We start from the raw sequence: 13,227 nt of genomic DNA, 5'->3' as shown, positions 1-13,227 counted from the left end.
GGACTGTGCCCTGGATCCCCACGTCGGCAAGGCGGTGGTCCAGGAGTTCGTGATCGACCATGTCAAAGGCTGCTGACAGATCTAGAAGAATCAGCAGCCCCGACCCGCCTCGATCCAGCTGCCTGCGGAGATCATCTGTTAGGGCGACCAGAGCCGTCTTGGTCCCATGACCAGCGCAGAAGCCGGACTGGAATGGATCCAAAGCAGATGTTTCATCCAGAAACCTACCAAGCTGTTCAGCAACCGCTCTCTCAATCACCTTACCCAGGAATGGAAGATTCGAAACCGGGCGGTAATTGGATAGATCTAAAGGATCTAATGATGTTTTCTTTAAGAGCAGACACACCACTGCCTCCTTCAGTTCCCCTGGGAATATCCCAGTGCCAAGGGACAAATTGATGATATCCCCCAGGGGGGCCCGCACCTCGTCTGGACACGCTCTAATCAGCCAGGACGGGCACGGGTCAAGAGGACAGGTGGTGGGCTTTCCAGCTCGGAGGAGTCTGTCCACATCGGCTGGGGATATCCGGTCAAAGTGGTCCAATACTGGACCCGAGGACAGTCGAGGGGCCTCCAGTTCCTTTATTGTATCCAAATTGGCAGGGAGGTCATGGCGGAGCAACAGGACCTTCTCCGCAAAAAAGCTCGCAAATGCCTCGCAGCTGTGTGTCGAATTGTTATTTAAATTTGGCTGGCCTTCAAGGGACAAAAAATAAAATAAAAATAAAAATAAAAAATAAAAAACCTAAAAGAAAAAGAGAAAGTGCTTTATCCACAAGAGGAGAGCTTTCCCACAGGCACCAGACCAGCGCATGAGGAGTAATAATAATTATTAACAACAGCAACAATAATTTATTATTTATACCCAGCCACTCTGGGCGGCTTCCAGCAAAAGATTAAAATACAGTAAGGAGGAGCTCTTTCAATCTATTTTCCCCATGGCTTTGGAAGCTCACCTGATGGCCTCCTTGTAGTGCATGAGGGCCTCCTGGAGCTTCCCCTGCTGTTGCAAAACACTGGCTAAATTTGAATGCGCAGCTGCAAACTCCGGGAAGACCTGCGGGGAAGAAGCTCACTCTTAGTTTCCCTGAGAAGCATTCTAAAGAGACGGAGGCCGCTCTTTGAGGCTCAAAGGTTGTGGGCGTGAAATAAATCCTCATTTGGATTGACTTGCAAAAATTAAGGAGGAGGAGGAACCTATGGACTGCCTTTTTAGCATGCATAGGAAATACTGTTGGGAGATCAGACTGTCAAATGACCAATGCCGTATTTTAAAGAGCCCCTCTTTGATGCTCAAATGTGGCAGGGGCTGGCTGCAAAATAAATCACCGTTTGGAATGATTTGTGGTAATGATAATAATAATAATAATAATAATAATAATAATAATAATAATAATAATAATAATAATGGGCCTATGAACTGCCTTTTTCGTACGCATAGGAAATACTGTTAGAAAATAAGACTGTCAGGGGATCAAGCTCAGCCGACACAGAGAACAGCATGTGCCCAGCTTTTATTTCAATTTCTGTACCGTTCCTTAACACCTTGCATTGTTCTTCTGATGAAAAAGCAGATTTTTGGTCATTCCAGGAGGCCTAGGAATATAAAAAGGGGGACAGACCCTCTTCCTTCCAAAAGGGACTTATCGGACCATGCTTTGTCGAGCCTCAAAATGCTACTTCACTTTCACTTCTTCACCATTATTTCCGTTATTGATCAAGAAAAATTTGATCGGCGATTTTTAAAAAGACCCAGACTAGGAGTCCAGGGTATGCATGCCTAACCCTTATATGTCAATTTAATTGTTGTAATTCTCCACGCACGTACCTCAAGAGCTTTCCGGTAGAGGCGGACAGCCTCCTCGATATTCCCTTGTTCTCGCTTGATGTTCGCCAGGTTATTAAGAGAATCCGCGTGAGTCGGACATAAACGGAGAGCTGTATTGTAGCATTCCTCGGCTTCGGCAACCTTCGAAACACAAAACAGAGTTTTTACACGAATATTAGTATGTCTTTCACAGGAGCCCAAAAGGCTGCTCTGTGATGTGATGGCTGGATTGAGGTTTGATACGGCCCCTCAGCTCCTGACGGTAACTTGGTATTAGAGCGGTTCATAAAAAACTCTTTTTTTGAAAATGCCTGCTCCAAAGTTCTTCTCTTACCAACAGTAGAGATTATATAGCTATATCTGGAATGGCATGCATATCAGTTAATATCTTTTATATATATATGCCAGCTGTCCTTTGTCAACAACCAATTGTTGCTGTTTTTTATATTGAATATATGCTATATGGTAACTGTTGCACCTCATAGGTAACTCAAGCCTTCTGCACGTCACAAAAGATGTATTTTATCAAAGTCATTGTTGAACTGAAATACAATTAAGAAGTATATTAATAGTGAAATGCAATTAAGAAGAAGCATATTAACAGTAAAACCCCACAATTGTTGAGCCTTTTTTAAGGATTTGACCCCAGAGGTGCTGACCTTTTTTTAGGATTAAAGTTCTTGAGCTTTTTGGGGGGAAGTTTTGCCCTAGTAAATAAACCGCCACGAGGGCCGGATTAAATCGACCAGAGGGCCAGATTAGGCCCCTGAACTGGACTTTGGACATGCCTGGTCTAAAAGAACATTGGGAAAATTTAAAACAATTTATTGAATGTACAGCACTAATTAAAAATTTAACGAAGGTGACGTATAGGTGGTATTTGACGCCGACTAAACTTGCTAAAATATATATAACTCAAGATAAGGCACGCTGTAGCACCCTGCTTGTGGTTAACGCTTAGCTGGAATGAAATATTCAACGCAGCAACAGAGAAATTAAAATAATAATTTATTTGTCAGACAAATAAATGAGAGGCACAGTGGTATATGGTTACCAAGCTCTGGCCTGGCCTCCTGCCATTATGGCCAGCACTTATATTCCCTTAATCCAGCCCCCTTTGCTCCTCCTGTGGCTGCCTCTGTTCAATCAGCCTGGTTGAATTTCCTATTGGCTGATTGCTATAACCAATTCTAAAAGATACACCCATATCCTCCTGTCCTTATATGTCCTTATATGTCCTTATATGGAACACAAAGAGCTATATATTGTTACATCTATAAATGACAAATAAGTAGTAATATATCTTACATGTGTCTCAACAAGGAATCTTAATTACCAGCTCACCTCTTGCCTTCCTTGCCCTCCAAAACAGATGGTTAATAATTTTAAATTTTTATCTTGAACAGATGTCAGAGACCTTGGGTTCATATTCTCATGCATCATCAATGAAATATCTCCTTTTGGAGGTCTTTAAACAAAGGCCTGACAGCCATTTGTCATGAGTGCTCGATTGGCGTCTCCTGTCTGGCAGGGGGCTAGGCTGGTGGCTGACTTAATTTCAGGATAAATACAACTCTTACAACTATATGAAATAAGAATCTAGCATTTCTTAAATCTTTTGCATAATTACATTTAAGCCAGCATATTTCATACATTATCATAGATAGCTTTTTAGAAGGATAAACTTCCTCAAAGTAAAAAGGAAGGAACAGTTTACAGCCTCAAAATAAAATAGGAAAAAAGCCTCTTCCCCTGTTTACACTCCCCCCCTTCTCCAGCCAGTTGCTTTGTTTTCCATGTGCTCTTGGCCTTTTGTCCTGTGGCTCAAGTTTAACGGTTTTATTTTACTATTTACCCATTCCTAATTATGTTTGGTCTATGTAACCTTGTTCTTAACCTGTAATTCCCTTTTTACGACTTTGAGAATTGTTTTCTGCTATAAATCAAGGGGCCCCTTGTCTAGGAGGAAAACATTGCCAAGGTTCTCTAAACAGCTGGCATGAAACATTTGAAAATCTAAGCCCATTTAATTTAGGAACCTGATCAAGATATAAGCCAATATATGCCTTGATTAAAAATGCAGTCTATATTCAGATGCCACAACGCTAGAAGTGCAAGGAGAAGGAAGGGAATTTCGTCCATAGGTGGTGGATGTGCACTAAAGTCAAAGTCTACTGGGATATGATTTACAAAGAATTGAAAAAGATCTTTAAATATACTGTTATTAAAAAAACCAGAGGCTATTCTATTGGGTATTGTGGGAGAAGAAATTCCAAAAGTAGACTTATGTATGCTACCATAGCTGTAAGGACATTTTTAGCCCAGAAATGCAAGCGGCAGGAACTTCCAATTTTGGAAGAATGGCAGACAAAAACAATTGAATATGCAGAACTGGCAAAGCTGGCAGTGAAAATCCGAAATCGGCGCGACAAACTGTTTGAAAAGGACTGGAGTAAATTTATAAAAGATGTGAAAGAACATCTGAGAATGTTTGCTGGTTTGATTTAAAATATTTTGTCATGATAATTTTTGAAAGTGATTTACAAATGCTAAAGTAAATTGTTTTAAGTAGAGTAAGAAGGTAAATAGGGCGATATATGTTCAGGTAGGCAGCTGTGGTGGTCTAACGCAATTGAAATATATAAAAAATATATAAATTGTCCAGTAGCACATTGCAGACCAACTCAGTTTGGTCTTGGTAGAAGCTTTTGTATCTGAAGAAGTGGACCTGCATACAAAAAATTATACCAAGAAGAAGCCAAGTTTAGCAAGCCCTGTTTAGGGAAGCTTTTAATGTTTGACGGACTATTGTATTTTAATATTTTGTCGCCAAGAGTGGCTGGGGAAACCCAGCCAGATAGGCGGGGTATAAATTTATTATTATTATTATTATTATTATTATTATTATTATTATTATTATTATTATTATTATTATTATTATCATCATCATCAGGTGCTACTGGACAATTTTTAAAGGGTGATATAGAAATGCTAAGAGGATCGTGACTGCTTAAGAAAGCCAGGGAGTGGGAGCGGGGGAGGGGGGAGGGGAGTCGACGCTTGGTATGAGCAAAGTTGTATGTGACGATATGACAAAGGAAAAAATAAAAGAGGACTTCTTCTAGGTTCTGTACCCCAAATCCCCCCCCCAAAGAGCCCAATTTCGAGGTCACCATCATCCGGAAGGCTTTTTTCAGCAAACCCTCTGACATACAGAAAGCAAAAGGGACCGGTTTCATTTTCTTTTTTTAATTTTTATTTTATTTATAACATAGTCCACAACAACTCATACATACAAACAGACCCACCACCATTGACTAATTATCAAAATTAAACTCCTATCCCCTTACACAAAGAAAACATAACATAAAAATAAAAGACTTTATTCTGTTAAATGGCCGCCTTATTTACCTCTTGTATACTATTTCTTTTGTATGGGATTATTACAATTTTTCCTAATTATGACTTAAACCACAAAGTCTCCTGTAGAAATTAATTGAAACAAGTCCAAGTGTATATTTTGGGGCACTGTTTGGTAAAGTATTCTCTGCATTTTCCCCATTCCTTTTGGAATTCTTGTCTGGGTTGTGCCCTAATTGTCTCTGTTAATCTGGCCAATTCAGCATGGGGTAAAAGCCTAAGAAAAAGCTAAACAACTTCAATCCTAAAAAAAGTTCAACAATTTAAACCCTAAGAAAAGAGCTCAACAACTTCAATCCTTAAAAAAAGTAAACAACTTTGGTCGGCCCTTATGGCCCTTCACTTCATCAAATCTGGCCCTCTTTGAAAAAAGTTTGGACACCACTGCCTAATAGGAAAGTTTCTGTATTTTTTTTTCACAGGCCCACCAGAAATGTATAAGTGTCCCTTCTTCTTTACTGCACCTCCAGCACAGTTTTTTTGTTTTATACATTTTAGCTATTTTGGCAGGTGTTAAGTACCATCTATAAAACATCTTTTATATAGATGTTCCCCCCACCCCAAGGCAAAAGGGACCAGTTTCTTACGCTGCCTTTCTCTTTCAGCGCGTTGGCCAGGTTGCAGTAGGCGTCAGGGAAGTGGGGCTGGAGCTCAATGGCCCTCTTGTAGGTATCGATTGCCAGATCGATCAGCCCCTGTTCGTAATACACACATGCCAGGTTGCCGTGGACAACAGCGTGGTTGGGACTCAGGCTCAGGGCCCGTAGGTAGGCTGCAACGGCTCTGAAATGAGATCAAGGACTGGTTCAGTTTCATTGTCACCAGGGTGGATAAAAATCTGTTTTTTAAAAAATAAAATGCTTTGGGAGGACGATTAAGAGGATCGAGGCGGGCCGGGACTGCTGATTCTTTTAGATTTGTTAGCGGCCTTCGACATGGTCGATCACAAACTTTTGGACCACCGCCTTGCCAACGTGGGGATTCAGGGCACAGTCAGACAATGGCTGTGCTCCTTTATCTCAGGTCGGGGACAGAGGGTGGCGCTAGGGAGGGAGTTGTCGCTGCGGCACTCCTTGTTGTGTGGAGTGCCGCAGGGCACAATCCTTTCCCAGATGCTTTTCAATATCTTTATGCGCCCCCTTGCCCAGATTGTCCGGAGTTTAGGGCTGAGTTGTCGTCAATATGCTGATGACACCCAACTTTATCTGTCAATGGACTCGGCCCCAGACACACTGACCAGATGCTTGGAAGCCGTGGCTGGGTGGCTGCGTGGGAGCCAGTTGAAGTTAAATCCTTCGAAGACAGAGGTCCTCTGGCTGGGTCAGGACAACATGGGGTTGGGGGGCCAACTCCCATCTCTTGTGGGGGCGCAATTAGTGCCAGAGCCTTCTGTCAAGAGCTTGGGTGTAACCTTCGATGCCTCTCTTTCCATGGAGGCACAGGTTGCAGCCACAGCAAAGGTGGCATTTTTCCACCTCCGCCGTATTAAGGAATTGGTTCCTTACCTTTCTCGCCCTGATCTGGCCAGTGATCCATGCGATGGTCACCTCCAGGCTTGATTATTTTAACTCGCTCTATGCTTAGACTCACTCTGACACCCTATATGGGATTTGGTATATAAATTTTCCCGTGGCTTTTTTGCTGGCCCATGTAGCACCAGCATGGATAGCTGGCTTGGGTGAATAGCTGATGTTTCCTCCCTTTGTAGTCTTGATGAGGCTGCATTTTAAGCTGTATTTTAATTAACTGGGGTTTTTTTCTATTCTATTTTATTGTAATTTATATTTGGTGTTAGCCGCCCTGAGCCCGGCCCTGGCCAGTGAGAGCGGGGTAGAAATAAATAAATAAATAAATAATTCGGGGAAGAATTATTTGTTTTAAGTTTTTCATGTGTGCGAAAACTCAGTCCAAGTTTTTCTTGGGGAAAAAATGTTTCAGCACATCAGTTAAGCAACATGGATACATATGCTACCATGTTACTGTTTTAGTGAAATAAATTGCTTAAATTGTTATGAAGGAAATGTTTCTTTTCTCCTTCCAATCAAGTGCAGCAGAAAAGTTGTTCAAATAAAAAGTGTTCACTTATTAAAACTCACCATCATTTCGTCACAATCGGGCTGTATATAGCAGAACCAAATCATTTTGATATAACTGTAGAAAAGACTCTGAAGTTAGGATTCCAAAAAGGAAACCTGCCTCCGTTTGTCAATATTAAGAGGATGCCAGCAAGGCTGAACCTTCCGGTAAAAGGGGGATTTAAATCAAGTCTTATGGATTTGGGATTTAAATCAATTTGCTTTAAATAAAATCAACCCTCTAGGCATCAATGGGAGTTAGTTTGGGTATGGGTGCAACCACTAAACTGAGAATATAAGACGTAATGTGATTATACGCAAAACCAATAAAAAACATTTATATAAAAAAGAGAATATAAGCTCTATGCCTATTTGCTTACCTGTCAAATATACGCGCCTCCTTCAAGACGTTCCCCAGATTAATGTAAGCATCCAGGAAGTTGGGGTCCAGGGTCACCGCCTGAAAATATTTAAGATAATAGATTTTTGTTACTAATACAGTCATACCTCAGGTTGAAGTAGCTGCGGGTTAAGCATTTTCGGGTTGTGCTCCGTGGCGACCTAGAAGTAACAGAGCCCGTTACTTCCGGGTTCTGCAGCTTGCGCACGTGCAGACACTCAAAATGATGCCACACGCATCTACGGAAGCAGCAAATTGTGACCCGAGCATGTTCGCTTCAGGATGCGAACGGGGCCCCGGAACGGATCCCGTTCGCATCCAGAGGTACCACTGTATAACAGCATGGTTACTTTTAAATAAGTGGGTCAACTTTGACCTAGGCTGCCTCCTACCTACCTTCCTACCTTATCGATCTACCGACTTTATCTTATTATCTATCTACTTGCCTACCTATCTTATCTATCTATCTATCTATCTATCTATCTATCTATCTATCTATCTACCTACCCTATCTATCAAATCTATCTACCTACCTACCATCTAATCCAGGTGTGGCCCAACTTGGTCCTCCAACCCCCATCATCCCTACCTAACAGGACCAGTGGTCAGGGACAATGTGAGTTGTAGTCCCAAAACAGCTGGAGGGCCAGGTTTGGCCATGCCTGAATCTATCTACCTACTCAATCAATCAATCTAACTAATCTATCTATCCATCTACCAACCTTTCTTATATATGTATCTATCTAATCTACCTACCTAATCTATCTATCTAATCTAATCTAATCTAATCTAATCTAACTATCTATCATCTATCTAATCCAGTGTTTCCCAACCTTTTTTGGGCAAAGGCACACTTGTTTGATGAAAAAAATCTCGAGGCACACCACCATTACAGCCCCGTGACGTCAGCGCGCAGCGTCACTTGAGCTCCTTCTCCTGCTCGTTCAGGGCCGCAGTGGCGTAGCGTGGGTTGTCAGCACCCGGGACAATGCAAGTAATTTGCGCCCCCTAACCCGTGGATTTGCGCCCCCTAACACTAACCCCCAGATGTTGCGCCCGGTGTGGCCGGCCCCCCCTGCACCCCCCACGCTAGGCCACTGATCCATAGCTAAAAGCAGAAGTCGACAAATGTGTCCTGTTTTTTGCTCTTCAAAATGTGGCAACCCGAAGACCCCCAGGGACCGTCCAACCAGCCTAGGAAGTGTGCTCTGGTCGCGGGGGAGGAGACACGAGGCATTGCCATCCACACCTGGAATTGAGGAGGAGCTGGAAAGGTCCTTTGGTTTCACACCCAGGACCCATTTTTTCTCTCTTCTTTTGAGAAAGGGGTGGGAAACGGGATTTGGAGGGCGCATGTGTGCGTGTAGCTGAGCTCCAGTTGCTCTGGGCATTTCTGGACGGGGCCGGTAGCGTCTCTCCTAACCCCTCCCCACCCCGGTCTCCAGCCCCCCCCCCCGCCCAAAGGCTTCCCCCTACCTGGCCAAAGTTCCACCCGAAGCTGGAGATGCGGTTCGCGCTGCCCACGAAGAGGACGCCGAACTCGGAGAGGACGTATTCCTTGCGCTCAGCGCAGCGGCGCAGCTAGCCGCTCAGGGGCCCGGGGCGGCGCGCGCGTCCTGCAGCCAGGGGCGAGTGCCATGGGGGCGAGCCATGGCAGGGCGCGCTGCGTGGAGCCTCGCTGCAGCCTCCCCCTCAGCTGTAGGGAGGCTGAGGCGGTGGGCAGAGGCCAGAGCGGAGCTTGCGGGCAGTTCGCCCGCAGACGCATGGCTCAGGCACGCTGCAGGCACCGAGGTGTGGCGCCCAGTGCCCCCCGCCTCGCCTAGCTACCAGTGGCATAGGAAGGGGTCTGCGGTGGGTGCGGGGCTGAAAGGACAGACAAGGCTCCAGCAACCACCCCCACCGCCAAGTCCGCCGGTCCTGCAATCCCTTGCACGCTGACTTGGAAGTACAGTGGTACCTCGGGTTACATACGCTTCAGGTTACAGACTCCGCTAACCCAGAAATAGTACCTCGGGAGGGGCAGAGAGCTGCGAGTGCGCCCCCCGCAGATGTTGCGCCCAGTGCGGCCGGCCCCCCCTGCACCCCCCACGCTACGCCACTGCAGGGCCGGGTCGCCGCCGTGAGGGAAGGGCGCCGGGGCGCTGCTGCTGCTGCTGCTGCCGCCGCCGCTCCCGGCAGGCATGGGCCCAGCTGAGGCGGCGGCGGCTGTTGTGGTGGTGGCGGCGATAGCGGGCGGAGGAGGGAGCGGCGGCGGGGCCGAGGTAGCCGGCGGCGGCGGGGGAGGCGGCGGCGGTGGAGCAGGAGGGCGGCCGAGGCCGGTGAGGGAGTAGGGTTGCCCGGGGCTTGAGGAGCAGTCGCCGGGAGTTGCTGCTGCTGTTGCTGCTGCTGCCCGGACATGCCGGCCACCTCCTTGTCCGCTGTCTCGCGCTCCTCCCTTTTGCGCGCGCTGCCCCACCGCTGCCCCATTGGCCGGGTCCTGTCAGCTGATCCTGTGTTATTTCCTATGTGTGTGTGTGAGGGGAGAATGGAGAGAGAAACCTCGGCACCACCACCGCGGAGCCGCCCCCGGCTCGACGCGGATCCTCGCCGCCGCCGCCCCGCCTCTCGCCGCCCGACTCGCCCGCCTCCCTCCCACGGCACACCAGGCAATCTCTCGCGGCACACTAGTGTGCCGCGGAACACCGGTTGGGAAACACTGATCTAATCTATCTATGCAAGGAATATCAACTGTACGAGAAATGGTACCAACTAATGGTACTAACAGGACACCGGAGGCCCATTGCAGCTGAAAAAATGCCTCCAGTTTTAATATAAAAAAGAATGGGAAACGTTTATTGCATATTGACAAAAGCAGTGCACACAGGTTAATACATTAGCAGGATTAATTTTTTTAAAAAACCCCACCTGTAATGGTTAAATTTAAAGTAGAATCATAGAATCATACAGCTGGAATAGACCACAAGGGCCATCGAGTCCAACCCTCTGCCAAGCAGGAAACACCATCAGAGCACTCCTGACATATGGTTGTCAAGCCTCTGCTAACTGGGACTTTTCTCTTGCTTTTCTTTTGTGCAAATACCCCCTTCCCCCTGTACCTACCTACCTCTCGACCCTCCCAAGGCCTGCTACCTGAAAGCCATCGAGACCCAACCCAACTTTGCTGTGGCATGGAGTAACCTCGGCTGTGTGTTCAATGCGCAAGGGGAAATCTGGCTGGCGATTCATCACTTTGAGAAGGTAACTGTTACAGAGTTTCTGGGCTCTAGATGGGAAGGCCTGGAAAAATAATGATAATGATAACAATCCAATATAAGCCCCATTAATTGGGCTAGTAGCGTTCTCTCTTCTTCTGTTAAATAATGTTTTATTAATTTTTCATTAATCACAATCCATTAGAAGCCCCATTAATTGGGTTAGTAGCGTTCTCTCTTCTTCTTTTAAAGAATTTATTATTTTCATTCATAGCAATCTGATTTAAGCCCTATTAATTGGGCAAGTGGCATTCTCTTTGTAAATTATTTTTTCATTAATTTTTTCATTAATAACAATCCCATATGAGCCCCATTAATTGGGCTAGTGACATTCTCTTTTTAAATTATTTTTTATTAATTTTTTTATTAATAACAATCAAATATAAGCCACATTAATTGGGCTAGTAGCATTCTCTCTTCTTTTAAATATTTTTTTATCATTTCTTTCATGAATAACCTGATCTAAGCCCCATTAATTGGGCAAGTAGCATTCTCTTTTGAAATATTTTTTTACTAATTTTTTTCATTCATAACAATCCAATTTAAGCCCCATTGGGCTAGTTGCATTCTTGCTGCCGTCGTTGCAGACATAAGAAGTCTTATACCTAGTGAGAAGGCTTCTGGCTTTTTTGACAAATGTATTTTCAAACATTTTCTTTAAATTCATCATATATTATTTCCCAGAAAGCCTTGACCAATGTCACATAATAACAGATGCATATTAGTATATCGCTGCTTCGCAAGATGTTGCAGGGCTGAATGAAGTGGTTTGTAATAACACTGTCAAAATTGGATGCAATTTTTAAATATATACAGTGGTACCTCGTTTTACATAGACTTCAGGTTATACACTCCGCTAACCCAGAAATCGTGCTTCAGGTTAAGAACTTTGCTTCAGGATGAGAACAGAAATCGTGCTCTGGCGGCTCAATGGTAGCAGGAGGCCCCATTAGCTAAAGTTCAGGTTAAGAACAATTTCAGGTTAGCAAAGAAGGAAAACTACCCAAGACTTTCTTTTCAATGACGAAAAACTGTAATCTAATTGATGTTTGGAGACTTAGACATCCACTGGAGAAACAGTTTACATTTTATTCGGAACCAAATCAGTCAATGTCAAGAATAGATCAAATTTGGGTCTCGAATGAACTAACTCCAAGAATTCGGCAAATTGAAATTCAGCCAAGAGTAATTTCAGACCACAGTCCAATAAAATTGGAAATTAAAGGTTATGAAGAAAGATCATTTAGATGGAGAATTAACGATTACCTCTTGGGTGATCAAAAAATCATACAAGAGGCGCAAAAGAAGTTGATGGAATATTTTATGGACAATGCCAATAAGTCAGGTAAATGGCTCGCGTGGCAAATTAAGAAAAGAAAGGAACAAAACATAATCAACAAAATTATTGTGGATGGAGAAGAGATTGAGAACCCGAAAGGCATTAGAAAAGGATTCTTGGACTTTTATAATCATTTGTACAGCAACAGAGAAAAGAACAATTTGAAGAGAATAGAAAGATATTTAAAAGAAAAAAAGGTGCAAAAGATCCCGACAGAAAAGAAAGACAGACTGAATGCCCCAATTGAGAATGAGGAAATAATAGAGGTCATAAAAGAATTGAAAAAAGGAAAGGCTCCAGGACCAGATGGATTTACAGCCAGTTATTACAAAGAATTGAGGCACACCCTGACGGTACCACTGAAAGAAGTTATGAATAATATTTTGAAGGAAAAAGATATTCTGGAAACTTGGAAAGAAGCCTTCATCATACTTATTCCCAAGCAAGATTCTGATTTAACACACGATCTCATTGTTAAACACAGACTATAAGATTTTTGCTGGAATATTAGCAAAAAGATTAAAAAAGGTATTGAGAGAATTTATTCACGATGATCAAGCAGGGTTTCTTCCAGGCAGGCAGATGAAACATAATGTGAGAAATATAATAAATGTTTTGTAATATCTGTCTGCTAGGAATGAGAAACAAGCTATACTAATGTTTGTAGATGCGGAGAAGGCATTTGATAATACAGTGGTGCCTCGCAAGACGAAATTAATTCATTCCGCAAGTTTTTTCTTCTTGCGAGTTTTTCGTCTTGCGAAGCACCGTTTCCCATAGGAATGCATTGAAAATCAATTAATGCGTTCCTATGGAAACCGCTTTCAAGGCTGGCGGTGCGGAGAAGGGCTTTTCTCCCCACCGCAAGCCTTCAGGACAGATACGGGAACAGAGGGGAAGGGGCGCAGCGCTTC

The 13,227-nt window shown here is 44.1% G+C and overlaps 1 long non-coding RNA gene across 1 annotated transcript; it reads right to left on the bottom strand.

Moving 5' to 3' along the window:
- Positions 1 to 956: 956 nt before the first annotated feature.
- Positions 957 to 7,785, bottom strand: LOC308577957. The gene is made up of 4 exons (XR_014003787.1): positions 7,704 to 7,785; positions 5,836 to 6,031; positions 1,829 to 1,969; positions 957 to 1,057 (listed from the first exon to the last, which is right to left on the bottom strand). It is a non-coding gene; the product is annotated as an uncharacterized lncRNA (long non-coding RNA).
- Positions 7,786 to 13,227: the final 5,442 nt, after the last annotated feature.

This window comes from Podarcis bocagei, assembly GCF_964188305.1.
Source record: "Podarcis bocagei genome assembly, chromosome: W".
NCBI classification, from domain to species: domain Eukaryota; kingdom Metazoa; phylum Chordata; class Lepidosauria; order Squamata; family Lacertidae; genus Podarcis; species Podarcis bocagei.
This window is presented reverse-complemented; position numbering and strand designations above follow the sequence as displayed.